Here is a 27,912-nt window from a genome sequence, read left to right on the forward strand (position 1 = left end):
TTTGGCTTCAAGAAACAAGTCATTTTAATTTGCAATATATAATATTTTTGCTCATTGACAGTTTAACCATCTAAGCAACGATTTAACTTTTGTTCACCAAGGCATATACTGTATCTTACATCGTAAAAAACATACCGTATTGTACCCCAAAAAATGTACCAATAATATCTATATACATACACACTATTGAGTTCAAAAGAACATAGGCTTTTCTGAAATTGAGTAAAAAAATATATATTTTGAAATTGCATGTAATATCTCTGGTTTTGAGTTAAAGTTTATTACTTTAGTTTTAACTTTTTTCATTCAAAATCGGGGCGGGAGATATTGTTTCTGGTTAGCAGTTAAGTTTTTTTATTTATTTATTTATTTTTTTTTATCTGCAATTTAAAAAAAATCATCAGTTAATTTCATGGCAAAACTACTTTTAAAATAAAATTTCCTTTAAAAATAGATTTCCAAATAATCTGGTTCCTATGGAATTACACTGAAATTGTATATATTATGGTTCATGAAGAAAAAAAGGAGAGGACCCTGTTGAACTAGCACCCAATTTCGTTTAACTTTTAATTTTAAATCAAAGCACATACATAATGTCTTGAAAATGTGTGGAAATTCAATGTTAATTATGCTGCAGTAAAATGTGTTTGCCAATTTCTGAAATTTACAACAATTAATACCTTGGATTTTAACTGTTGATTTATCTCATTCATGAGCTGTAACTCAATCATAATCCCTAAAGAAAACTTTTGTGTACACACGGTTCTGTCAGACATTTATTTTGTAGAAACAGCCCATTCAAACGCCTTGTTCAACAGTTTCTTAGTGACAAGTAGCCCTGAGCACTTCTACAGCAACGAGCGCAAACATCCAACGAAACTAGCAACAAGATTAGAAAATTTCCATTATTCGTTTTTTTGGTTTAGCAATATTTGTTGATTTTTTTTTTCAGACTCTTCTGAAGCAGAATCCTACATTTATGAGGTTACTCAAGACGTTTGGTCTCATGGGGCTCCACCAGGACCAACCGTGACCTTACAGTGCTCGTTCCTTTCCCATTATGAGGATAAATCTTGCACAGATAAACACCAGGTTTACTGGTTCAAAACTGGAACTAATGATATAAAGCCCAGCTTCATTTCTGCTCGTGAAGAATGTAGAGAAGTTAGAAATGACAAAATGCAGAAATGCACCTTCTCAAAGAACGTCAGCTCTTCCGATGCCGGAACTCACTTCTGTGCAGTGGCAACATGTGGGGAGATTTACATTGGAAATGCAACAACAATCATCGTTAACGGTAAATAGTTTACCAACAGTATTGCCGTGTGTGTTTTAAGTAGTGCAAATTTCTTGAATTTCTGTTTACATTTGCTGTTTTGTTTTAATCGTCATGATCCAGATGAAAGCAGTTGTGATTTGCAAAGGTTTCTTACCATTGTCCTGGGTTCTACCTTGGCCTTAAGCTTCGTCCTATCTGCTTTCTTCATATACAAGATCAAGACAAAAAGATGTTATCACTGCAAAGGTAATTAATCATAATTATCATGTAAAACAGAAAAGCTGTCTCACGGCATTTTGACAGAAGTAGAGACGCGCCTGCTATTACGCTGCCCAGTGCATCATAAAGGCTGATTTATACCTGACGCATTGAACGTTCTGCATGGACACAAGATGAACAGAGTTCATCCGGCATGCATTTTTCAGAATGTATACTTTGTGCTGCTCCGCGCAACCGTGCGACATGCTCCCGTGGTGAAACCGATATTCTCCCATACAACATGGTGCAGCTAAAAAATTGTCTACGGCATACGGATAACTTCATACTGTAACAGAAATGGAGAATTCATTTTTCTGCAACTTGGGGAAGCTTGCGTCTCTCATCAAATAGAAACAACTGAAGAGACTAAAAGAGGAGGAACCACTTTGCTGTTTGATGGCATTGTCATCCCATTGGTCTTTATTGGCCAAATCATACAAATGTTTGCTCTTAGGAACTTCTTCAATTAATCATTCATCCGCCAAGTTTTCCCCCACACAAGCTGATAAATCCTCTCCGCCACCTCAACTTGCCTCCACTAATAGCAGCTCATACGCCGGTGCATCTTCACACAGATACGTCTCCACACGGAGACGTATCTGTGTGAAGATGACGGAAAGGCGTGGTCGCTGAGATGACGTCATTTTTTCGCGTAAAGCCATTCGGACTATGCGGATGCATCAGATATAAACCAGTCTTAATTCCTAACCCGAAAATAATCAAACAACTACTCACTAAAATTGCTCTTTGCATTGCCTTTTTTCAACTTGTCCACAAACCCATGATGAAGCATCTGGTAATGTTCAGCAGGTCAGTCAGAAAATTCTCTACATTCTCGCTACCCTTTAATCTTTTTGTCGTGACACAAGTGACTTGATTTCCAGAGAGACGAGGACTCTTTGGTCTATTCGGCGCTGACCGTCGTCTCCAGGAAAAGGGTTCAATTGGATCGGGCCGATGGAGACTTCAGCACATATACAGACGTCTGTCTTCGGAAATCTTAGAGGCTAAATTAATTCATACAAGCCTTTTCTGTAAATCCTAAATTTATTCTGATTACAAAGTATTTAGGAAGACCAAGAAACCATTTTTTGGGGAATTTGATTTTAACAATACTAGGTGTACAAAAAGTATAATATACGAGATGTAAGATTGTAAATGCCATTATAACGATGTATACTTGTGAAAAACTGCATTAAGGACTAATGCACCACATTTATTTCATATTTATATCATATTTCAGTAATTGATGACGATTTTTAATGCAGAGATAATGTGATCATGTTGCAATGTTGTTTTAAGTCAGGTATTACTTGTGCTTTGCACAAAAATCAATTAGAAATACATTAGAAATACATTGCATTTGTGTTTAGTTTCAACATGTGATGTTCGTGCTTATTTCCTGAAAATAAATAAGTCTTGAAATGTATATGTTGTGGAACCTATCCTATTCAACATATTGTTCTAAATGGGAAGACCAGACCTGACAATGGCAAATACACACTTAGATCTCAATTAAGCATTTATCATGTTCTACAAAACCGCAACAGAAGACTCCGGGAAAACATGAATCAAAACATACTAAAAGAGTGTAGGGAACTAAATGCAAACAAACTGACCGGGACAACTTGTGGCTGCCCCAAGTGGCTGCATGGAGGCGATTGGGTGACGCAAGGGCTGACGAGAAAAAGCAGACTTGCCATAATTTCATATCAGTACGGAGTGATGCAGGTAGATAAGGACAATCTGTCACAGTGCTGTCTTCCCTCGTTCTGAATATCAAACACGCGCGGATTAGCACCAAATTGACTGCTTCTGAGTTTAACCAAATTACACACATCATCCCAGCTTCATTTACACCCGTGAAGAATGTGAAAAGTTTACAGATGGCTCAATGGAAATTAAGTGAATGAAGTTTATCTGTGGTCCTAGGCCAGATATACAGTGCCTTGCAAAAGTATTCGGCCCCTTTGAATCTTGCAACCTTTCGCCACATTTCAGGCTTCAAACATAAAGATATGAAATTTAATTTTTTTGTCAAGAATCAACAACAAGTGGGACTCAATCGTGAAGTGGAACAACATTTATTGGATAATTTAAACTTTTTTAACAAATAAAAAACTGAAAAGTGGGGCGTGCAATATTATTCGGCCCCTTTACTTTCAGTGCAGCAAACTCACTCCAGAAATTCAGTGAGGCTCTCTGAATGATCCAATGTTGTCCTAAATGACGGATGATGATAAATAGAATCCACCTGTGTGCAATCAAGTCTCCGTATAAATGCACCTGCTCTGTGATAGTCTCAGGGTTCTGTTTAAAGTACAGAGAGCATTATGAAAACCAAGGAACACACCAGGCAGGTCCGAGATACTGTTGTGGAGAAGTTTAAAGATTTTAGGTTTTAAGATTTCCCAAGCTTTAAACATCTCAAGGAGCACTGTGCAAGCCATCATATTGAAATGGAAGGAGCATCAGACCACTGCAAATCTACCAAGACCCGGCCGTCCTTCCAAACTTTCTTCTCAAACAAGGAGAAAACTGATCAGGATGCAGCCAAGAGGCCCATGATCAATCTGGATGAACTGCAGAGATCTACAGCTGAGGTGGGTGAGTATGTCCATAGGACAACAATCAGTCGTACACTGCACAAATCTGGCCTTTATGGAAGAGTGGCAAGAAGAAAGCCATTTCTCAAAGATATCCATAAAAAGTCTCGTTTAAAGTTTGCCACAAGCCACCTGGGAGACACACCAAACATGTGGAAGAAGGTGCTCTGGTCAGATGAAACCAAAATTGAACTTTTTGCCCACAATGCAAAACGATATGTTTGGCGTAAAAGCAACACAGCTCATCACCCTGAACACACCATCCCCACTGTCAAACATGGTGGTGGCAGCATCATGGTTTGGGCCTGCTTTTCTTCAGCAGGGACAGGGAAGATGGTTAAAATTGACGGGAAGATGGTTGCAGCCAAATACAGGAACATTCTGGAAGAAAACCTGTTGGTATCTGCACAAGACCACAGACTGGGACGGAGATTTATCTTCCAACAGGACAATGATCCAAAACATAAAGCCAAATCTACAATGGAATGGTTAAAAAATAAACGTATCCAGGTGTTAGAATGGCCAAGTCAAAGTCCAGACCTGAATCCAATCGAGAATCTGTGGAAAGAGCTGAAGACTGCTGTTCACAAACACTCTCCATCCAACCTCACTGAGCTCGAGCTGTTTTGCAAGGAAGAATGGGCAAGAATGTCAGTCTCTCGATGTGCAAAACTGATAGAAACATACCCCAAGCGACTTGCAGCTGTAATTGGAGCAAAAGGTGGCGCTACAAAGTATTAACGCAAGGGGGCCGAATAATATTGCACACCCCACTTTTCAGTTTTTTATTTGTTAAAAAAGTTTAAATTATCCAATAATTTTTTTTCCACTTCACGATTGTGTCCCACTTGTTGTTAATTCTTGACAAAAAATTAAAATTTTGTATCTTTATGTTTGAAGCCTGAAATGTGGCGAAAGGTTGCAACCTCCGGGAAGTTGGCCCCCCATCAGACGCAAATACGAAACTTTTTGCAGCACAAACGAGCACAATCAAAGCACAAACGATTGACATAATTTTTATATAAATTTGCGTCTGATGGGGGGCCAACTTCACGGAGGTAAGGTACCTAGGTTCAAGGGGGCCGAATACTTTTGCAAGGCACTGTATATAGGCATCCTGAAAATAGTAGAAATATTGTCATTAATACTAATCACATGATAAAAAGCTCAGTAGAGAGCATTACAAAATGTATGGTGAAAAATTAAAGGAAAAATAAAAAGCCATAGCAGTACAAAAAAATTACAGACGAAAAGAAAAAAAAAAAAAACGCATACAAGATGGTCACAGGAGGCTGTTGAAAGCTCAGTGCTAATGGTTATCACTGTAATACAGAGCCCGTAATGGGAAGTGGAGAAAAAAAGGAGAAAAAGAAGTGACCCGTTTTTTTGTCGAGGCAAAAATATGAAATAAATAAAAGGTGCCACGGAAAATAATTGACACGGAAGCAAAAAAAAAAAAAAAAAATAATAATAATAATAACATCGAAACAAAAAAACGAAAACAATTAAATAAAAAATTGTGCGTTAATTGTGCTTCCAGGTCACTTTGGGCACCGTAGCTTGTCCACTCCTTAATACTAATTAAGCAGCAGTTTTGCACGTCAAAGAGAGTCACGCAGGAGGACTTCGAATGGTTTTTGCAGTCAAAGAGAACCCTCCATACATTCAAGACAGATGTGCTAATATTTGTTCCATCACAAATATGGCTGCTATTGTTTACCTGGCAATTGCTCAAAGGGATATTAACATACGTTATTTTCTTCAATTAAAGTTTCGTTCTTCCTAAATTAAAAAAAAAATAAAATAAAATTGCTTCTGTGTCATTTTTTTCCCCGAGGCACCTGTTGTTCTTTTTTGTTTGTTTGTTTGAGTTGCTTATTTTTTGCTTTGCAAAAAAAAAAAAAAAAAAACATCAATGTCCGTTATGAAGCACTTTATTTCTTCCTCCATGTCCCCTTACAGGCTGCATGCTGCAAGAAATTAAGGCAATAAATAAAGACATTAGTTTGTCATGATTTCAAAAGTGCTGGATATATTTGTTTTAGTCAGTGCTGCTTCAGATAAAGCGGTCACTTGGACAGGCAGAATTACTGTTACACCTTTTTTTTCTCTTTCAAACTTCAACCACAACAAGGTCTCAACTTTCCATGCTGCATATGTGGCAGTAGGTGTGAAGTCTGCTCATGCAAGTTAGTTTTTCATGTAGTTGTGTGTTACTTTGACTTCTCCTCCTTTCAACTGACAGTAGATGAGACACACAAGTAGGGATGGGAATCGAGAACTGGTTCCGTGTGCTTCAATTCCATGCAATCGTTTAGCGTTTTATCAAACGATTCTCTTACAGATTCCAAACAGCACTATTTACGTCACAAAACGTATGAATGTTACACACATTTGATTCAGCAAAAAAGACTACATGATTACTCAGAAAGACACCACCCTCCAAGTATAATTTTCACAGGTACGTCATTATTCATGAGACTACCTAAATAAATGGTGATTTTTTCCAAAAAAGTCTATTAATGGGTCTATCGTATTCCTCGTCGAATACTCTATAATAGAAATATAACATATATGCAGCTAAAGTAATCCTAAGCAATTTTATTAGCAATTTTAATAATCCTGTTAGAAAGGTTCCTTGGGTTTGCGTTCGTTCCCATAGCAACCAGTCAGTTACTTCCTGTTATTGTCCTACGTCACACCAGACCCGGCTGCAGAAAGAAATTACATTTTTGGGGTGGGGGGGCACTTCTTCAACGTAAATTTAGCTTGAACAGTGGCGTTTTGTTATATTTTCTGATGATGGTGTCAGTCAGTGAAACTGCAGGAGGTGGCAGCGCTATCCCTTCATGTTGACTTTTGGCCGCGTCTTTGTCATGGTTTGAGAAATGGTTTGAGAAAAAAAAACACCGATGTCCATACCAATTTGAATTAGCAAAGGAGGAGTCGCTCAGTCGCCCTCTCTGTAACCAAAGCAATCCCTATCCAATCGCAGTTCCCAATGGCCGGATACTCGGCCCGCCCCCCTTATCTGTGACTGGCTAGAAATTGACTTCATTCGCTGCTCAGATTGGTTGAACTGAATGACAACAGATCAAGATAGGATGAATAGAGCAGTGTTTTTCTACCTTTTCTGAGTCACGGGACGTTTTTGCATTGGAAAAAATCTCGCGGCACACCACACCAAAATGTTCCAAAATTACTTTCTGTACAGTATATTTAATTATACAAGAATTTCTCAGTATTTATACTTACTCAGTGTGAAACTTGAGCCTGTTAAGATGAACACAAAGCCAAAAAACTGGCAGGACTCTTCTTCAACAGCTCTGTCTCTGTTTTTATTTTAATTTTTTTTAGCAGTTAGGCTTGAAAAACTCAGAATTATCACACAAGGGGACTTGAGCAATGTCTTTTAGCACATCAGGGCTGGTCATCTCGCTGACAATGGCTTTGCAGGCAGGTAGTATTAACGTCTCTGCCACAGTTTGGGACTTTTTGGATTTAGCAACAAAGTAACTGGCTTTCAGGGATTTCTTATTTACCTTTGTAGTTTTTCTAAAAAAAGTTGCCCCTTTCTCTGCGTTTTCACGAAGGCGAACAAAATAGTCTACCGACTTGTTCTGAAGCGACGGGCGTTCATTTGGAGATGACTTTTGTGCTTGTATGGCGCCATTTCGCTATAGCTGCTCGTGTCGCGCTCAAGAACTGCTCGGACTTCTAGCCATCACCCACCTTGCTGTCCTCGATAATGTGTTGAAATAAAACACAGAGGGAGGATTGACGGTCGTCACGTATGGATAAAATGGAAAGGACACTTTTGTGTATATCGACACTTGACAAGTGAAATGATGAACAGTAGACGTGCTGGGGTCCACATTGTTGCGGAGAGCACGGTGGCTGATGGCTAGAAGGCAGTTGACAGATGGCAGTTCTTGAATGCACCACAAGCAATGCCTGGCTCATCTGCACACAACCGAGAACTTTTTTCCTACTCCTTCCTTCCTACTGCAACTTTGCCCGATGATGTTAAAGAAAAAGCGACATTGGATAATTTCTCGCGGCACACCTCACGATCTCTCACGGCGGCGGCATAATCGGTTGAAAAACACTGGGTTCGTCCTCTCCGTGTGTGTGTTTTTGTGGAAGGTAAAAAAAAAAAAAATACACAGTACAGTCTTATCGAGCTAGGGCGGGCATAGCAGTCTCTCAGGGCGGGCCCGGCCCCCTATTGCCCGCCCATGCCGCCGGGTCTGCGTCACATGCGCTGCGTATTCTGGGACCGAGAATAGGCATAAGGTGCGCATTTTGAGCATAGTGCGGCCACCTGTTAAGATGTGTGCGAGGAAGTGTTAATCGGTTTGCATCCATGAACGAATGTAAGTATTTCCAATTCATGTCATAAAGTTCTTATGATAAGTTAGAGCCGTTATCAGCGCGACCGTTTCATGTTTTTACTGTTACGTTGGCTTGTTGCTTCCGCTCATCCTCGCTGCGTTGAGGAGAGCGTTGTCTACATTATATTCGCATTGCACATTTGAGTTAAGAGGGAATGTGTTAGTTTAGCATCTTAAGATGATGTTGTACATCCATATGAATGTAAAGTGCTTAGTTTTCGTCACTTTTATGGCCTAGATGACGGGTTCCGGGTTGTGCGTGCGCACTCGCGCCCCCCACCTTTGTGTTAATTGTACTGTGCGAGTCATGTATGTGTGTTATTGACTGCTTTACAGTCAATTTGCATTGTTTATTGCAACCGCAAAAATATTTCCTTTCAGAACCACACATGCAGTCACACATTCCAGTCTTCTTCCACACACATACAAATACATCAAAAACTTTCCACGCATGCTCTCATCTGCTCATTGAGTGATTCTCATATCAAGTGCCATTGCCTGTATAGAGTTGTGCCTGTTGCCAAGTTGTTTTAAAAGTGCCAAAGACCAACTCCACTCTCCGCTCCTTGTGCTGTAACCTACACCCCGAGGCGAATGAACCATAGAACATATTGAACCCTGAACCTCATGCAGTCCATAAATCCAAATTAGAATCGATAAGAGAATCGACAAAGAATCGAATTTTTAAGTAATATCGATAATGGCATCGGAATCGTAAAAATCATATCAATTCCCATCCCTACACACAAGACTCTGCCCAACAACGCACACGAAGGAAAGTGCAAAAACAACGAAACGGAATAAAGCTATTCATTAAAACCCATCTGTGAAGGTAATGTTATGAACGACATGAATGAACTCAGAAGTCTCCAGAAACAGTTTGTCACAAGAGAACACCACAGAGCAATCAATTGATTTATCAGGCAAGAGAAGTATAAAGTTTTAAATAAGCCTAGTATTTTTACTGACTTAAACCCAATAGGTCAGGGGTGAATTGTACAACCCGTTGGCCAGAATCGGCCCGCCAGGCGGTCCAATCTGGCCTGAGGGTTGTTATACGTGACAGGCACGTTGTAGCTCATACAAACTGTACATACAAAATAACAAGCTTTTGACATCGGCACCATAAAACCATAGATTTATGAGATTGAGTGCACTTGGCTCACTTTCGTGTCCGCAGTTACATTCGTTCATTGGCCCCCTTCCAGTCAAAATGGATTGGACGTTTATCACTGTCAATAGCAGCCAGTGAGTTCACAAGGAAAAAAATGACCCAAAACCAACAGGAAGTCACACCAAATCATAGGAAGTAACCTGGAAATGCCCCAAAAATCAACAGAAAATGCTCTAAAATTTACAGGAAGCGACATATAAGTATCTTAAAATTACATGGATGAGACGCAAAATGAACTCATTGCCTGCTATTGACAACGACAGACGTCCAATTTACTTGCACTGGAAGCACTGACAGTGAATGCTCATTCTCCAGTGTCATTGACCTTGCTCAACGTTGTCAATGGCAGCCAGTGAGTTAACTTATTTGGCCAAAAACAAACTAGTCCTGCCCACATTAGAAAAATAAGACCCGCAAACCAAAATAAGTTTGACATCCCTGCTATAGATGATGGGAGCATGAAAGGTCAGCAGGCCACACGCATCATGCAGTTATTGGAAGTAAGGGATTTGCAACAACAACAACAAAAGTATTTTAAGTATTTTCAACCAGTCAATTCCTATACCTTTGAACACGTTTATTATATTTCTCGTATATAACACACTAGGGAAAATATTTAGTGCTTAATATTTCATCAACGAAAAATAATGCAAACACTAGAAAGTTTTGGTGGACAGATTTCAACTAGAAATAGCCAATTGGAGGCTAGTGAAGTAGTTCCTCCCCTTTGCTTTGATTGGACGCAAGTCAATCAATGTATGGTGTTGTCTAGATGGACTGCTGTTCACTTGCTGAAACGATGACAAAATGCAAACGCCGCTTCATCTGCTGCTCCTGCTCATCCCTTGTGGAGGCAAGTCCATGCTTGGTGAACAAATAATGGACATTACTCTCCTTAACATTTTTTGTGTGTGTTCAGGATGCTCAAGTGGTCCCAACTTCAAAATCGAGAGCAAAGTCGTTGGTGACCATGTCTTTCTGAACTGTGCCTGGGACAATCTCAATTCCAAGGATGTTTTTTGGATGCGACTTGCTTCTGGGGCTTTCCCTGAATTTTTAACACCAAGCAGTACAAATCTCATCGAAATCAAACGAGGGGAAAGTCAGTGCCTTCTGCATATTACCAAAGTCCAGAAAAGTGACATGGCAGTTTACTACTGTCTCCACTGGAAACCTTTGATTAATCCTTTGATATTTTTGCAAGGAGTATTTCTTCAGGTCAGAGGTAATTATGACTATGGATAATTTTGCTTTGAAAAAGAACCCACTTACTTTCAGTATTCTAATATTGTGTATTATAGTATATGTAGAGTGTATAATATTATATTTCTGCACATTTAACTTGTCTAATTATCCAGCGTTTCTCAATTTATAATGACCATAGAAATATATTTTAGATTTAAAATCTCACAGTGCACTACCCAACACAAATGTGCAAAATACATGAGGAGTTTAAAAACCGGGAGTTGAATAAAATGAGGTTTTTGCATTATTTAGTTCTGTTGTCTGTTAGTTTTTTTTTTTTTTTTTTTTTTTTTTAAGCGCATTCAAAGATTAAACATTGGGGGGGTTTAACATATTGCACAAGTCCTTCCAAAAGGAAACTTCATGACAAAACTTTTAAGAAAAAAAAAAGTGTTTTCCTCCATATAGTTTTTGTCAGTTTCTGAAATTTACAGCACTAAGTAAACAAAATTTCAAGAAGCAATACCTCGGGTTTTAATATTTGGTAGCATTCATTAGCTCGCTGTTGACGCTCTTTTTGTAATCCTCAAATAAAAGTAATGTGTCTTCACGGTTCTGTCAGACATGCATTTTGTAGAAACGGTCCTTTCGAACACTTTGTTGAACAGTTTTAGCAACCAAGTAAATCTTCGGTGACGACAAGTCCTGAGCACTTCCACAGCAGCAAGTAGCAATAACAACCATATTGGCAACAAGATTCGTAAAAGCTACAGCCTGTAAACCTTAAAGCTTAATTGTTGTTTCAGAATCCCATGAAGAAAAATCCTCTGTTTATTCTGTCACTCAAGACATGCGGTCTGAAGTGGGTCGACCAGGACCGAACGTTACCTTACAGTGCTTGGTCCTCTCCCGATCTGGAGATGAAACCTGCACAGATAAACACAAAGTTTACTGGGTCAGAGCTGGAACAAAAGATGCAAGACCCAGATTCGTCTCAGCTCATGAAGAATGCGGAAAAGTTGGAAATGGCAAGATGCAGAATTGTGTTTACACAAATAACATCCCCTCCTCCGAAGCTGGAACTTACATATGTGCAGTGGAAACTTGTGGGGAGATTTTCATGGGAAAAGCAACAACAATCATCAGTGAAGGTAAATAGCTCATGAATTCTTGGAAAGGTTGCTCTTTTGGTTTAATCATCAAAAGGCAGATAGTGTGCAAATAAAGTGATAATGTGACAACGCTGCAAATTAACGACAAAGCTATTTTGTGGGGAAGTTATGTTGCAAGAATAATTGTCCACTCGGAAAACAGACCAGTTAATGTAAATAAAATCAAAATCATCATGATCAACAAATATGGAAGTAGTGTTGTTCCAATTCAATTTTTTCACACCCAATACCCAGCTTTGTAGTGTGGGCCGATTCCAACACTATACGAATAACACCGTGATTCTTATTGGCCTATAGTTCCTCTGTGTTAATTATGCCTGTTGGAATTGAAATTTCAAAGATCACATATACTGTAGCTTAGCGCTTTTTTTTTTTTCCAATATTAGTATTGGTATGATACAACACGAAATGCAAGATTAACTTGTAAAGCGACGCATTGATAGCTGGGATAGGCTTCAGGACCTTCATTTGTTAGTCAGCATCAACACAATCAGATCAAGTTCATTTCACAATACATCTTTCAGCATTTAGCTCGATCATTCATTGGTTTCCTCTCCTTACATTTCTTTAGAAACAGCAAGAGAGGGGTTACCAGCTCTTGTGGTTTTGTCTGCTATGTTGACCCTATGTCTGCTAATCATCGCCTTTCTGATAAGTATCATTTTGGGAAAAAACTCAGGTAATGTTAGCTGGAATGTAATACCACCACTTTCATATCACTCCAATTTACTCTGATTTTATCTGTTTCCAGCTTCAGTGTCAGTTCAAAGCAAGGACTTTGCCGATTTTCCAGGACATCTGTAATTTAATGTTTGTGTTCTATTATGGAGTTTTGTTGGCTCAATTGTTAGACGCTGTCAATCTGATCACTTTTTTCGTGCAGACGGAAGACTCTCATCTTAACTCGACTGTGATCTTCACAATAGTGGAAAGCAAAACAAAGGCAGCAGAAAGACTGAGGGTTTGCTCACGACCTACATAAGACACGCAAATGTACTGAAAGTGGGATGACCAGCAGGCTAACCCCCAAATTTCATATACTCCGTGTCCGCTCGGCATCGCTCCCTTCCGAACGAGGAAATAAATTTGGTTTCTATTTTAATCTAACGAGGTGGTCCACATTATGCGCTCAACTCCAATCTGGATCCGGAGTGAGTCCTCTCCGGTCCTTCAGACTAAAAATACGGATTAGGTCTATTTTCTGGTCCGTCAACCTACAGCCTGATCAAGTCCTCCCGTTTAGCACGCACCAAACAGGAAATAAAACGTGCTCTCCTCCGTTTTGTGCATCCGTCCGTGGAGGTATGAGCCAGATGAGTGGGCATTGGGCAATGCAGCTCTCAACTGATCGAAGCTGAGCTGTGGCAGACACTGTGGGATTTTGGGTTAACGCTGGTAAGCAACAGGATATTGGTCTCATTTACTATTTTTTTGTCGCAGAAAAATAACTGTTCTCTACAGTAGTTGGAGCAGAAAGAAACATGTTTGCTGGTGAAATGATTGTTTGAAAAACCATTAAGACTTTTTTAAGCTGCAATCATTGTATTTGTTTTGCTTTGCTAATAAAAAGGTTTCATAACAGAGTGCATTTGAGTGAAACAGAATGTCATTTTTTTGCCACAAAAATTTAATTTTTGAGATATTATTTTAGTCTATATATTTTCAACATATGTTACTATTATTTTAGTCAATTCATTTATACTTGTAAAATAGAAATGAAAATTGCACATACGTTCAGTCTCATCATTATAATCCTCCCAAAAACGTTTCTCATTAGTTTTTTCATCTTAATTAGAAATTAGAATTAAGATTAAAATTACAAATTCCATAATTCTAATTCATTACTATTATTATTTTGTGTACAATATTTGCACAATATGATTCTTTTTAAATCTGTTATTGACTAATATAGAATTCAAACCAAGCAAATGTTTTCAATAATAGAAGGGAGTAAAAAGTTGAGATAAACCATTTAACTATAGTTTTATGGTTTACATTTAAAACAGAATTATTGTTACTCATGCCTGATTGTAACGTGGCTCAAATGTGGTTGGTTTTGACTTCAAAATGAGGGCTGCCTTCGACTAAAAAATAAAATGGTGCTCAAGGTGACAATTGACAGAAAATGTAAGAGCAAGCTTAAGCTGAAAAGAAACCAGCCAAGTCTGTGTCACAAATCTTTGCTACCAAGCCAACCCTAAGCTAACCAAAAAGAGCATGGTGTATTTAATGATTCTGTTTCCTTGTAGACCACACTGTCACACAATCGGGTCACTCATACTGCATCATAAACAGTCATCACAAGATCATATCCTGATTTAAACCTTTTACAGGATCAATACTGCCTATCTGAGCATTAAGACTCAACACCCTACTTGCAAATAAAACATTTGCATCTTAAATATGAAGTCATATACATTTTAAACTACATAACTTGACGCATGTCAGTCTTTTTTTTTTTTTTTTTTTTTTAAATTGACTGTTTTTATTGAAAAGCATATTGTTCTTTCAACGTACACTACGAAAAGATTTTACAGATTTCTGTTGCTTTTCCTTTTTACAAGCAAAATGAAAATCATTTAAAAAATAAATAAATAAAACCAAAAACCGAGGAGTAGGGAATCTATTACATCACTATAGCTTTTACATGCAAGAAATCATTATGTATGAGCAGGGGTGCACATAATTTTTTTGCCCAGGTTCTCAGAGGAGGACCTGGAGATGTAATTTGGTCCTCATTGAGCTTGAGAGCCGACCCGCCTGATGCGATAAATTTATGACAAGCTTTACTTAGAGCCAATTAACTTGAATTAATTATATTAACAATTAATGCTTGATTAACATCAACTGGCACAACAAAATTGCCATTTCTTTGAAGTGAAATGTAAAGAAATAAAAAGCACCAATTCAAAATAAAGGGCATTATGCAGCTCCCACATTAACTCCAAGCCTTTTTAAAAGTGGGATGTCTTCCTCATAAGACCTCATTGAACGTGCATGTTTAGCTTTGTAAAATGCGAGCAAAAACAGGTTTGTCAGTGCATGTCGCCGTTCATTACCTTTATTCCGCCACTTGTCCATAGGGCGAGTGGGGTCCTGTTTGACATCGATAGTTTGCTTAATTGCCACATGCTCTCTGTTTTTTTCGTGCTTTTCAAAGTTTGGATGGCTGAAATTCTTTGACCCTACATAAAATGCGCTGCTCTTATCGGCGACATTGGGATTCTCACGCCACATTTTGTACCGCATTTCCGTGCGAGCATCATTTGCTTCTAGCCATGGTACCTCCTGTAGCCACTTTTCAGCAAAAGTCCTATTTTTTCGGTAGCTCCGGTGACGTCTCTGTCGTCTGTCTGTCTTTTGACGGGGGTGGGGGAACACGGAAGTAATTACTCAGTGTGGCCTGATTTTGAGAAGTTATTTTCTCGTGTCCGCCGCAAATACAGTGGACAGCCATCGGTACGCAAAAGCGTATGGAAACCGTTGAGGGCCAGCGCGTTTGTCTACGTTCAGTACGCATGCGTGCATGCGGACCACTTATGTGCACCCCTGTGTATGAGCATATATTAAAATCATTTTGTACAGGCTTTACATATTCTGTCCATTTTGTCAACATCCCATAAAACATGTTCAGTTGTAGCTTTAATGCGTAGAAGATCCTCTCCATAATAAAAATCTCTCTAACGACATCAATCCAGTCATTTGTTGTTGGTCTTTCAGGTTTGAGCCACTTTTATTGTCAATGCTTTTTTGCCTGCAGCCAATAAAATATGGATGAGTTTCTTTTCATTTAATGTTAATTTGTAGCACATGTATTTTGCATAGTAAGTACATGGTAGCAAAGGACACAGGGATTTCAAAAATAAAAATCTTTTGTAGGTGATAATGAATGTCCAACCAATAGTTTTGAATAACTGCACATTCCCAAAATATATGATAACGGTTTGCTCTACTACTGCTGACGTATGTCAGTTCTAATCCAGAATCTGTCTTGCTTAACTGCTTAGACGGGTAGATGGATCCAAATGCCTTAACATGCTGGAACAGTTTTCCTGAATAACCACGGAGCTTGAAATACTCCCTTTGTTGTTGTTTGTATTGTGGTGTTTATTAAAAGAAACAGAACAAGCACTTGAAATAAATTACACAAACATGATTCAATATATCTGCTTCGTGATTATAAGTAGTGTTACAAACAGGAAGGGATTGGGCTACTTTTATTGGTGTTATTATTATTTAAGTACATCATCTCATCTATTCATTATTATTCCTCATTTGATTAGACATTCCAGTTTTTCCTATCCTTTTTGCTGAAGTAAAATATGTTGAAAATAATTTTGCTTTTGAACTTGGATGGATTTGATTTATTGTATTATAATTCTACAACTAAAGTCCACCCATCGCCTATCCTAAAATTGAATATTTGTTGGCAACTCATCACAAATTGTAAAGGAAATATTGGACCCTGGATAAGTACAGTCACGATACGTATGACTAGGCGCCACTGAATACCTTGTAGGAATTCAACTGATTAATACTCACAGGCAGGGGTGAAAGTGGGCCAAAACGGTCAGTAACGTATTTCCGGTATAAGATTCAGGGCCGGTATGCTGTTCCGGTACTCGGTGCTTTGATTCCAAAAATATGACAGCAACTATCAAAACGTTATGTAAAAAAAAAAAATTTTTTTTTTTAAATAATGCTGAGCTGCCACGCATGCATTTAATCTACAAGAAGAAAACAATTTACCAACATCAGATTTACATACACACGTGTTAACAACAAGCATAATAAAATGCTTGTGTAGCGTAATCCGTTTCCACCGATATTTATTATTTATTTTATTCCACGGACGGCATGGAGGTTTCCCCAGCTGCTGCAGTTATAAGAGTCTGACGATGATGAGTCATGTCAATACGCGAATGCACGCAGGAAAGCAAAACGCCTGGACGCATTCATCCATTCAATTGGATGACATACTGACATGTGATCAGCAGAGATAGTTAGCTAGCTAGTGCGTGTTTTCTGGAAAAGCAACAACAACAACAAAAAGTTTTTTGAATTGATGCCACAAAAAAGGGCAATGCAACAGAAAATCTTTAAGAGCAAGGAAAGAGTTGAGGAGGCTTATTTATTATATTTAGTTTTATTTGCTCTGATGGGGAGGTTCAGAACATCTTAGCTGTCAATGTGCAGTTTGGACTTATATTTGTTCATTTATGTTAGGTCACCTTTCCATTTCCTTATGATTGAAAAAAGTCAGTGTTTGCGCCATCTTCAAAATATATTCCATTTCACTCTGCATAATATAAGCCATTTGTATTTTTCTGAATGTATGTTACTTATACTGTATCTTTATTATAAAAAAAAAAAAAAAAAAAAATGAAAGCAAAAGTAAATGTTTACTTTAACTTCAATTTTAAGATACATTCTATGTTCTTAAGTAGTTAAAATTTAGATTTGGCATTTAGTATGTGAGGAAATGAGCGAAAATAAAAATTAGGAGATGGTTGTTGGGGTTATTGCTGTTTTTGGTAACTTTAACGAACAAATTTACACCTGGGCTACATTTATTTTGCAAATCATTGAAAAAAAATACAATTTTGAAAGAAAATCCGTTTTTGTATGTTTGATAGAAATAACTGTGCCAAAACAGTTTTCTTTGCATTTCAGTAGTTTTAGCAGGTCCCCCCCCCCCCCCCCCCCCACAAAAAAAGAAAATAAATGAAAAAAAAAAATTCTGGCTCCGTAGCGACCTTCACATCGGGGAGTTCCTGCAAGAAATTCTAGCCACTTTCACCTTTCACCACTTTCAGGTAATTAATCGTGTGATTTTTTTTTTTTTTTTTGGGGGGGGGGGGTCCTAATACTGGGTTCCTTACTGCACACTACTAAATTTACAACAACAAAAAAATTGCACACGCACTGGTTCACTCACTTTTATCTGTCTTATCTTCCCTCTTCATCTCTTTGGGTTACATGGTATTCTGTCCCCACATGGTGTCCTTTCGATAAGAGTAGACAGCAACATTACATGTGTTAGGCAACATTTATATATTTAATGATGTTTGAAAAAAATATATACATACATACGTATATATAAAGAGAAATTGTATAATCAAACTGTAAGACAGCAATACAATACCGGTAAAGGACAAGGAATCATAAATGCCTCATGGTCTATATTAGTTAAATGATGAGAATGTAAGTATATTTCAAATAGCTGAGAAAGACTGCATTGTGAAAACATCTTTTTTTGGAATCTATACATGCAATATAAAATTCATTGAGAAGCTGCGAGGAAATAATTGAAAGACAAAGGATAGTTTTAGAAGACAGATTTACACAGGAAACAACTAATGAGTCACTAAACTAGTCCCTTCCCTTTACTGCAATTGGAGTGAAGTCAATCAACGCATGATGCTGTCTTAGAGTCCTGTTCACTTGTCAAATGACGACAAAATGCCAGCGGCGCCTTATCTGCTGTTGCTGCTCATTCCATATGAAGGCAAGTCTATACCTAGAGAACATGCTACCATGATCATACCTTAAATCACTTTTGTTACGATCTCTTTGTTGTGTTTGGTTCTGCTCGGGATGTGCAAGTGGTCCCGATTTCACGACATTAACCAGAGCAGTCGGACAAAGTGTCACTCTGAGATGTTTCTGTGCCAATAGTTTGCATGAAAGTCTTCTTTGGATCCGACTTGTTTCTGGAACCTTTCCCGAATTTTTATTTGTGGCAATGGTTTAATTTCTGTTCATAGACGACGACGCTCAAGACTTGCAATCTGATGCGAGCCGGCTAGGACCGGTGACGTTACGCTGCTCGATCCTTACTTCTTCCACAAATAAAACATGTAGATGTACAACAAACATGTACGACAAAAGTAATTGAGTTAGTAACTCAGTTGCCTCAATGTTAAGAGTAATTAGTTACTCGGCAAAGTAACTGACATTAATTTTCATGTTCTACACGTTATTACAGGATCCATTCTGTAATGTCTTTCACACCAAATATGTTTATATTAACTGATCAATTGAACTGTCTTTTTCATTCCAAAAACAAAAAACAACAGGTGAAACTTACATTTTTTAAATTTCACCGATAGGCTATAATAGTGTAATGATGAACAAACTTTCAAATGCCGTGAGAAAAAAGCCTTTTCGTTATTCCTGTTGTACTGAACCCGCACCGAACTGTGACCCCCGTACCGAGGTACAGTGCTGGCCAAAAGTATTGGCACCCCTGCAATTATTTCAGATAATGTTCAATTTATCCCAGAAAATGATTGCAATTACCAAATGCTTTAGTAGTAATATCTTCATTTATTTTGATTGCAATGAAAAAACACAAAAGACAATGAAAAAAAAGAAAATCATGATCATTTTACACAAAACTCCAAAAATAGGCCAGACAAAAGTATTGGCACAGTTTGAAAAATCATGTGATGCTTCTCTAATTTGTGTAATTAACAGCACCTGTTACTTATCTGTGGCATATAACATGTGGTGTCAATAAATAAATAACACTTGCAGCCAGTTAAAATGGATTCAAGTTGACTCAGCCTCTGTCCTGTGTCCTTGTGTGTACCACATTGAGCATGGAGAAAGAAAGAAGACCAAAGAACTGTCTGAGGACTTGAGAGGCAAAATTGTGAGGAAGCATGGGCAATCTCAAGGCTACAAGTCCATCTCCAAAGACCTGAATGTTCCTGTGTCTACTGTGTGCAGTGTCATCGATAAGTGTAAAGCCAAAGGCACTGTGGCTAACCTCCCTAAATGTGGACGGAAAAGAAAAATTGATGAGAGATTTCAACAAAGGATTGTGCGGATGGTAGATAAAAAACCTCGACTAACATCCAAACAAGTTAAAGCTGTTTTGCAGTCTGAGGGTACAACAGTGTTAACCCGTACTATCTGTCGTCGTCTGAATGAAAAATGACTATTGTAGGATACCCAGGAAGACCACACTTCTGACCCAGAGACATAAAAATGCCAGGCTAGAGTTTGCCAAAACTTACCCAAGAAAGCCAAAAACGTTTTGGAAGAATGTACTCTGGTCAGATGAGACAAAAGTAGAGCTTTTTGGGAAAAGGCATCAATTTTGAGTTTACAGGGGAAAAAACGAGGCCTTTAAAGAAAAGAACACGGTCCCCACACTCAAACATGGCAGAGGTTCCCTGATGTTTTGGGGTAGCTTTGCTACCTGTGGCACTGGACTGCTTGACCATGTGCATGGCATTATGAAGTCTTTGAAGTCACAATTATCACAATTATAAGTCTCTGAAGTCACAGTTATCGAAAACAAAGGACGAAACTACAACAACAACAACAACAAAAATTGTCTCTTTAAATATTTTAAATCTGTCACTTCTGATATCTTTCGATGACTTTCATTATGGTGCCTTATTGTTTTTTTTGTTTTTGTAATGCACCCATTATAATGCCTTGTTATTATTTTTTTTTTGTTTTTGTAATGCACCTGAAAAAAAAGTAAATCTTTCTCTGCTCTATCTCATTCATCTCATTTGTCTTTTGAAATCTTTATGTACATTTTTGTAGTCATTTTTTATATGGAAAAACAAGGGCAGAATATTTTGCGCTTAACATTCCAAGACCTGAAAATAACAAAATCTAAGAATTTGGGAAAAGATCACACATTCCTAATTTTCTATAGATTATGTGATGAGCATGTGGATGTATATTATATAGGAGAACAACTTAGAATCGTCATAATTGCTTGTGTTACAGTACAGGCCAAAAGTTCAGAAAAACCTTCTCATTCGTGTGTTTTCTTTATTTTCATGACTATTTACATTGTAAATATTTAATGTAAATTCTCACTGAAGGTAATAAAACTACGAATGAACGGTGTGGAACTATGTACTTAGCAAAAAAAAAAGATGAAGTAACTAAAAACATGTATAATATTCTAGTATCTTCAAAGTAGCCACCATTTGCACTGATTACTTTTTTGCACACTCTTGCCATTCTCTTGACGAGTTTCAAGAGGGAGTCACCTAAAATGGTTTTTGACGTCACAGGTATGCCTTTTCCGGGTTAATTAGTGGAATGTATTTCTTTATCAATGGGGTTGGGACTTTCATTTGTATTGCATTTAATGAGTTTTTTCCCCAAAATTTTGGCCTGTACTGTACATGAACAGTAAATTAAGAAGCAATGACAAAAAAATGCAGATACTTCAAAAATTGAATGGAAAGATTTTCACGAGAAAAGCCAATGAGATGTCAGTGAAGTAGTTCCCTCCCCTTTGCTGCGATTGGATTCAAGTCGATTATTATATGATGCTGTCTCGATGGACTGCTGTTCACTTCACGACGACAAAATGCAGACGGCGCTTCATTTACTGCTCCTGCTCATCCCGTATGGAGGCAAGTCCATGCATTGTAAATATATAATCATGGTTAAGCTGTGTTTTACTCTTGTTGACATGTTTTTTTGTTTGTTCTGTTCAGGATACGCGGGTGGTCCCTACTTCACAACAGAGACCAAAGCAGTCAGACAAAGTGTATCTTTGAGCTGTCCCTATAACAAAGACAGCACTGACATTTCTCTTTTTTGGATTCGACTTGCATCTGGAACTTTTCCTGAATTTTTAGCTCAAAGCGAAATCATTCATCAAACCTACAATTTGACATCAAGCGTTGGACATCATATTATCGCTAAACTAGAAGCAGGAATGTTTGTTCTGCAAATTAGTCAAGTGCAAAAAAGTGACATGGCGATCTACTACTGTTTCAAATGGACACCATATGTTAAGGGTTTGATATTTTTGAAGGGAGTATTTCTGCAGGTCAAAGGTAAATGTGACAATTTACAATATAGATTTAAGATTGAATATATTTAGTATTAAAATTCAGAACTTCTACTTCAACCTGTATTGAACAAAGGTACTCATTTTTACATGATTATATAATTTGTCCTGTTCAAAGGTTGTGACAGGAGCGCTTTACTTAAGCTTGCTTGTCCCTCGGAAGAAGTGAATTTGGCACCCTTTTGTCATGCCGCACTAAATGACCTCAAGTTGAATTTGTATTTCAGACTTCCCAGAAGCAGATACCTCTGACATTACAGTCACTCAAGACGTAAGGACTGATGGGAGCCGATCAGGACCATCCGTGACCTCACAATGCTCGGTCCTCCCCCGTTCTGAGAATCAAACTTGTTTTGATGGGCATAAAGTTTACTGGTTCCGAGCTAAAACAAATGACACAAGTCCCAGCTTCATTTACACTCGAGAAGAATGTGAGAAGATTACAGGTGGCTCCATACGGAAATGTGTTCATGCTTTCTCAAAGAACATCAGCTCCTCCGATGCCGGAAATTACTTGTGTGCAGTGGTCACATGTGGGGTGATTTTTATGGAAAATGCAAAGAAAATCACCACTGAAGGTACTGTAAATAATTAGCTAAATTCCAAATAACTTAGATTGTTGTAAAAATGTGGTGTTTTCATCATCAAAATTCAGATGCCTGCAGGTGCAATTTTCAAAGCTCTATTAACGTCGCTTTGGGTGTTGCTTTGGCCTTAAGCTGTAATGTCAATTGAAATATGCATTCACTTTTGGTCAGGAGTGTTTTATTCCATGTCAATGTGATCAGACCGTGTTCATTTGTCTTCTTAAATTTCTCTACAAACAACAGTTTCGCCTGTTGACAGTTTGACCAGCACAATTCTTATGGTTTTGTCTGCCATGTTGGCCTTATGTCTGCTTATCATCTTCTTTCTGATAAGCATCATGGTGAAAAAAAACTCAGGTAATGTTAGTAGTAGTAATTTAATGTCACCTTTTTCAAACCACTCAAATTTATTCTTTGTTTCCAGTTCCTGCGTCAACACAAAGCAAGGACTTTGTTGATTTCCCAGGACATCCAATATTAAATGTTTGTGTTCTTTGATTTAGTTCTGCTGGCTCGATAGTTCGAAGTTATTAATTTGGCCATTTTTTTCCTGCAGAGAAAAGAAGACTCCCCCTGTAACTCGACTGTGTTCTTCACCATGGTTGAAGGCAAAACAATAGACGCAGCAGAGAGACTGAGGTTCCGCTCACGATTTGCGAAAGACATGCAAACGTACTAAAATCGAAGTTAATAAGCAAAAAATTGTGGTGTCATTTATTACTTCATGTCACAGAAAAATAATTGTTCTGTCTGTATTAGTTGCAGCATAAAGCACGTTTGCTAGTGTAATGCCTGCACGAAAAACAACTCTTGACACATTTTTAAAAATTGCAACCATTATTTGTTTTGCTTTGCTAATATTTTTTTCCTAATGCGATGATGGAAGACTAAAGGTCCACACAGTCATTATTTAAAAATAAATACATTTTAAAAAAAGTTTTGCTTCAGGGATGAATTTTATTTTGATTAATGTATTGGCTCAAAGTGATGTTGATTTTAGTCCATTCATTTAGACTTGTAATATCTTCAATGAAAATTGCACATACGTTGAGTCTCATCATCATATTCCTTCAAAAAGGTTTCTCATCTGTTTTTCATCTTAAATAAAAACTTTGAATTGAGATTAAATTTACAATTACATCTAATTCATTACTATTATTATATTGATATTTTTAAAAATAATTTGTGCTTTGTATATAGTATTTGCACAATATGATTTTTTTTTTTTCCCAATATGATTTTCTGAGCATTTAAAGCAGAATGAATGTGGCTAATGTCTGATTGGAGTGTGGGTTCAAATGTTGTTGGTTTTGACTTTGAAAGGAGGGCTGCCTTTGACTAAAAAGTAAAATAGCATTCAAGGTGACAGTTGACAGAAAATATAAGCGCAAGCTTAAGCTGAAAAGAAACCAGCCAAGTATTGTCACATTTTTTTGTTCCCAAGCCAACCCAAAAGAACATGGTGTATTTGATGACAGTTTCTCCCAGCGGGGGGCTGTGTGACAAGCAGTGTTGGGCACGTTACTTTAAAAAGGTAATTAGTTATAGTTACTCACTACTTATTTCAAAAAGTAACTGAGTTAGTAACTGAATTACTCTATAGTAAAAGTAACTAGTTATCAGGGAAAGTAATTAGTTCCGTTACTTTGGAAAGAAGTTGTTGTATGTCAAAGAATTTGAAATTCTGAATTCTTGAATTCTGAGCAGTATTCGAGTCAGTTGAATAGAGAAGAACAGACAGGTTGTTGAGTTATAGAACCTTGTAATATTTATTCCACCTCACCAGCAACAGATTTATGCTACACTTGAAGTGCAACAAAAATAAACATATTTCAATTGCTTACCACAGATGTCGACAAAAGCTTTGCCCCGGGACATAAATTACACTTTACATCCACGTTCTTTCCTCTAATTTTGACCAACTTGAAATAGTGTTTATATCTCCACCTCGTAAAGGACAAATTTTCCTCTGAATGCTCTGCCATTATATCCCTCTGCATCTGTTTTGCGTTTGTTTGTGTGTTTGTCGCATGCGCTGTTCCGGTTTGTGTGTGAAAACACCGGTGTTCTGCCAAAATCTGCTACATCGGCGAAACGTCTACATTGGTCGAATTTGACACCTAAAGTACTACCGTGCGCTCTAAACTTGTTTTGTTTAGATGCATACAGGCAGAGCGTACTAAAAAATGCCATAAGAAAATACTTAAATGTAGTTATATCAAATAAGGACTTTCTAAATACACTACGTGACCAGTGTGGTCAACTGCTTCAAAGCTAACACAAAAAAAAAAAAACACAATGGTTAAAAGTATTAGAGGGTAATACAATCAAAAAGTATCTTTGAGGCAATGAAAAGGTTGTAAAAAACGAAATAAAAACAAAAATAGTGAGTACACACCACTTCTAACCGATGTGCGCATGCGTGTGGATGGTTGCGCAAGCGCGCTGAGCATGGTGTAGACGTTTCGCCGCGTAGTAAGGAATGCCCGAACACCGGCTCTGAAGTATGTGCGCTATTAGGCTCGAGCGTTTACGTCACAGAATGGGGGATCACGTGACATTTGACAACAACGCAGCCATATTGGAAGCAGGTCTGGCTCGCGGGACATTAAACTTTAACTTACCAGTTCGATAAAGAGACAAACTCATTACTAAGGCGAAGAACTGATATGTGACCATACTTAAGGATGTGAACAATGTTGACCCTTACGAGCAAGCCGAAGACAAATGAGGTAAAGATGTCGACGGGCTTCAACAATTAGGCGAAATGGATATTCTGCTGTATTTATTGTTTATTGTATGTTACTAAACTCATCAGCGATTCCAAAATTACAAATCGCTACAAAGCTACGAACAGTTTTGCTGCGGATGGGCGCAGGACCTGCACATTATGACCGTATCAAACGGCAACTCCATCGTTCTTGCAAAGGTATGCTATGTGTGTTTACTATTTTCATTGCCATGAACCTGAACGGACCCCAAGTCTTGGATGACGAATAAACAGAGCAGAGTAGACTCGCTTCGGCTTGTAGTTTCTTCAATATATTCAAAGTTACGCACCGCTTTTGACCGTCAGTAACGGTAACGGCGTTGTAATGGCGGAAAAAATAATTAGTTAGATTACCCCGTTACTTAAAAAAATGACGCCGTTATGTAACAGCATTATTTATACCGACGTTATTCCCAACACTGGTGACAAGCCGCTGGTCGTAGGCCGAGTGGCATTTTCGTTAGACAATCAGCCACAAAATGCAAGCCGCCTTTGTATTAAAATGTGTGCCATGATCCCAGTATTTGACAGAATACAAAATACGATGTTTACTCGCTTCCAGTCCAATGGTCCCACAGTAGTAGGGCTTGTTTTGGCCAATATCCGCGGTGAACGGGAACCTTTTGAAATCCAAAAAGGCTCACACGCCTCTCCCTGGTGCAGCAACAATTTTCTGCAGCCGTTTTGCTGGCATGATGCTGAAAATGAATTAATCGGCTGAATCCGCTGTCCATCTGCATGCTATATAGCAATGCTGTATTGTGAGATGCTGACCCCGGTGACGTCACATTCGCATTCGTCCTATTCCCGAGACTAAAGCAGAAGTCACTTATTTTCATGGCGCAGGATCCAAAAATTGAATATATAAAACAATCGCTTCCACACACATCCAAGTGGTCCATTTCATACAGGAGCATAAAACACCGCTTGAAATATAAAAAAAACATGCTTTTTGGTGTCATACGCACTTCTAATGAATGAAGCCGAATCAGTTAAAGTACAACAGTGTAATCATTTGAAATGCATTAGCATAGTCCCTTTGGAGCTGTTTTAGTCAGTGTCAACACAATTAGACGTAATTCATTTCACAAGACACTTTTAAGCATTTAGCTGGATCATTCATTGGTTTCTCTCCTTGAATCTCAATAGAAACAGCAAGGGAGGGCATAACAGCTCTTGTCGCTTTGTTTTATATGTTGAGCATATATTTGCTAGTCATCGCCTTTCTGATAACTATCATAGTGGGGGGGGGGGGAGGGGGGGATAAGGTAATATTAGCTGTCATGGAAGACCACCTTTTCCATACCACTCAAATTTATACTGATTTCATCTGTTTCTAGTTTCTGTGTCAACTCAACGCAAGGACTTTGCTGTTTTTCCAAGACATCTGAAATAAAGTGTTTGTGTTCTTTGATTTAATTTTGTCGGCTCAATTGTTAGAGGTTGTCAATCTGACCACGTTTTTGCTCACAGACAGAAGAAGACTCTCGCTTTAACTCAACTGTGATCTAAAAAAAAAAGGCAGCAGAGAGACTGAGGGTTCGCTCACGACTTGTGGAAGACACGCAAATGTACTGAAAGTGGGATGACCAGCAGGCTAACCCCCAAGTTCAATATAGTACGTATCCGCTCAGCATCGCTCCGATCGGAACAATGTAACAAATAGGCTTCTATTTTTATCAACACGAGGTGGTCCACATCACGCGCTCAACTCTGATCCGGATCCGCTTGAGTCCGTCCTCTCATGTCCTTCAGACTAAAAATACGGACAAGGTCTATTTTATAGTCCGTCAACCTGCGGCCGGGACCAAGTCCTGCAGTTTAGCATGTTTAGCCAAACAGAAAATAACACGTGGTCTCATCAGTTTTGTGCATGCGTTTGCGGGTGTACGGACCGGATGAGAGATGTATGCAGTCGGCTTTGGGCAACTCAGCCCGCACGCAGGCGATCTGTACCTGATCGGCGCTTAGCTGTGGCTGACTTTGTGGGATTTTGGGGTAACGCTGCTAAGCAACAGGATATTGGTCTCATTTATTTTTTTATGTCAGAGAAAAATAACTGTTCTCTCTACATTTTTTAGAGCGGAAAGAAACATGTTTGCTGTTAAAATTTCATAAAAAACAAGTAACTTTTTCAGGCTTCTATCGATGTATTTGTTTTGCTAATATAAAGGTTTCATACTACAGTACATTTGAGTGAGACAGAATCTCTCATTCATTACATTTTTTTTTCAAGATCACTATTATTTTTGTCTATAAATTTATTTTCAACATATTACTTATATTTCTATTGTTTTAGCCAATTAGATTTTACATGTTATATCTGTAATGGAAATTGCACACACGTTGAGTCTCATATCATCACATTCCTCCAAAAAGGTTTCTCATCAGTTTTTTCATCTTAAAATGAAAAATAGAATTAAGATTAAAATTACAATTAAATAGTTATAATTCATTACTATTATTATGGAAAAAGTTGAGGCTCATCTCATTATCACATTCCTTCAAAAAGGTTTCTCATCAGTGTTTTCATCTTAAAATAAAAAAGAATTAAGATTAAAATTACAATTACATAGTTCTAATTAACTACTATTATTATGGAAAAGTTGAGTCTCATCTCATCATCACATTCCTTCAAAGGTTTCTCAT

General features: G+C 38.0%; 1 long non-coding RNA gene across 1 annotated transcript; it reads left to right on the top strand.

Annotated features, from left to right (window-relative positions):
* The first annotated feature begins 1,404 nt into the window (after nt 1–1,404).
* LOC130923810 (uncharacterized) lies at nt 1,405–2,966 on the top strand. Its single transcript, XR_009064789.1, has 3 exons — nt 1,405–1,525; nt 2,328–2,347; nt 2,422–2,966. It is a non-coding gene; the product is annotated as an uncharacterized LOC130923810 (long non-coding RNA).
* Nucleotides 2,967–27,912: the final 24,946 nt, after the last annotated feature.

The sequence above is a fragment of the Corythoichthys intestinalis genome, chromosome 11 (genome assembly GCF_030265065.1).
Source record: "Corythoichthys intestinalis isolate RoL2023-P3 chromosome 11, ASM3026506v1, whole genome shotgun sequence".
NCBI lineage: Eukaryota > Metazoa > Chordata > Actinopteri > Syngnathiformes > Syngnathidae > Corythoichthys > Corythoichthys intestinalis.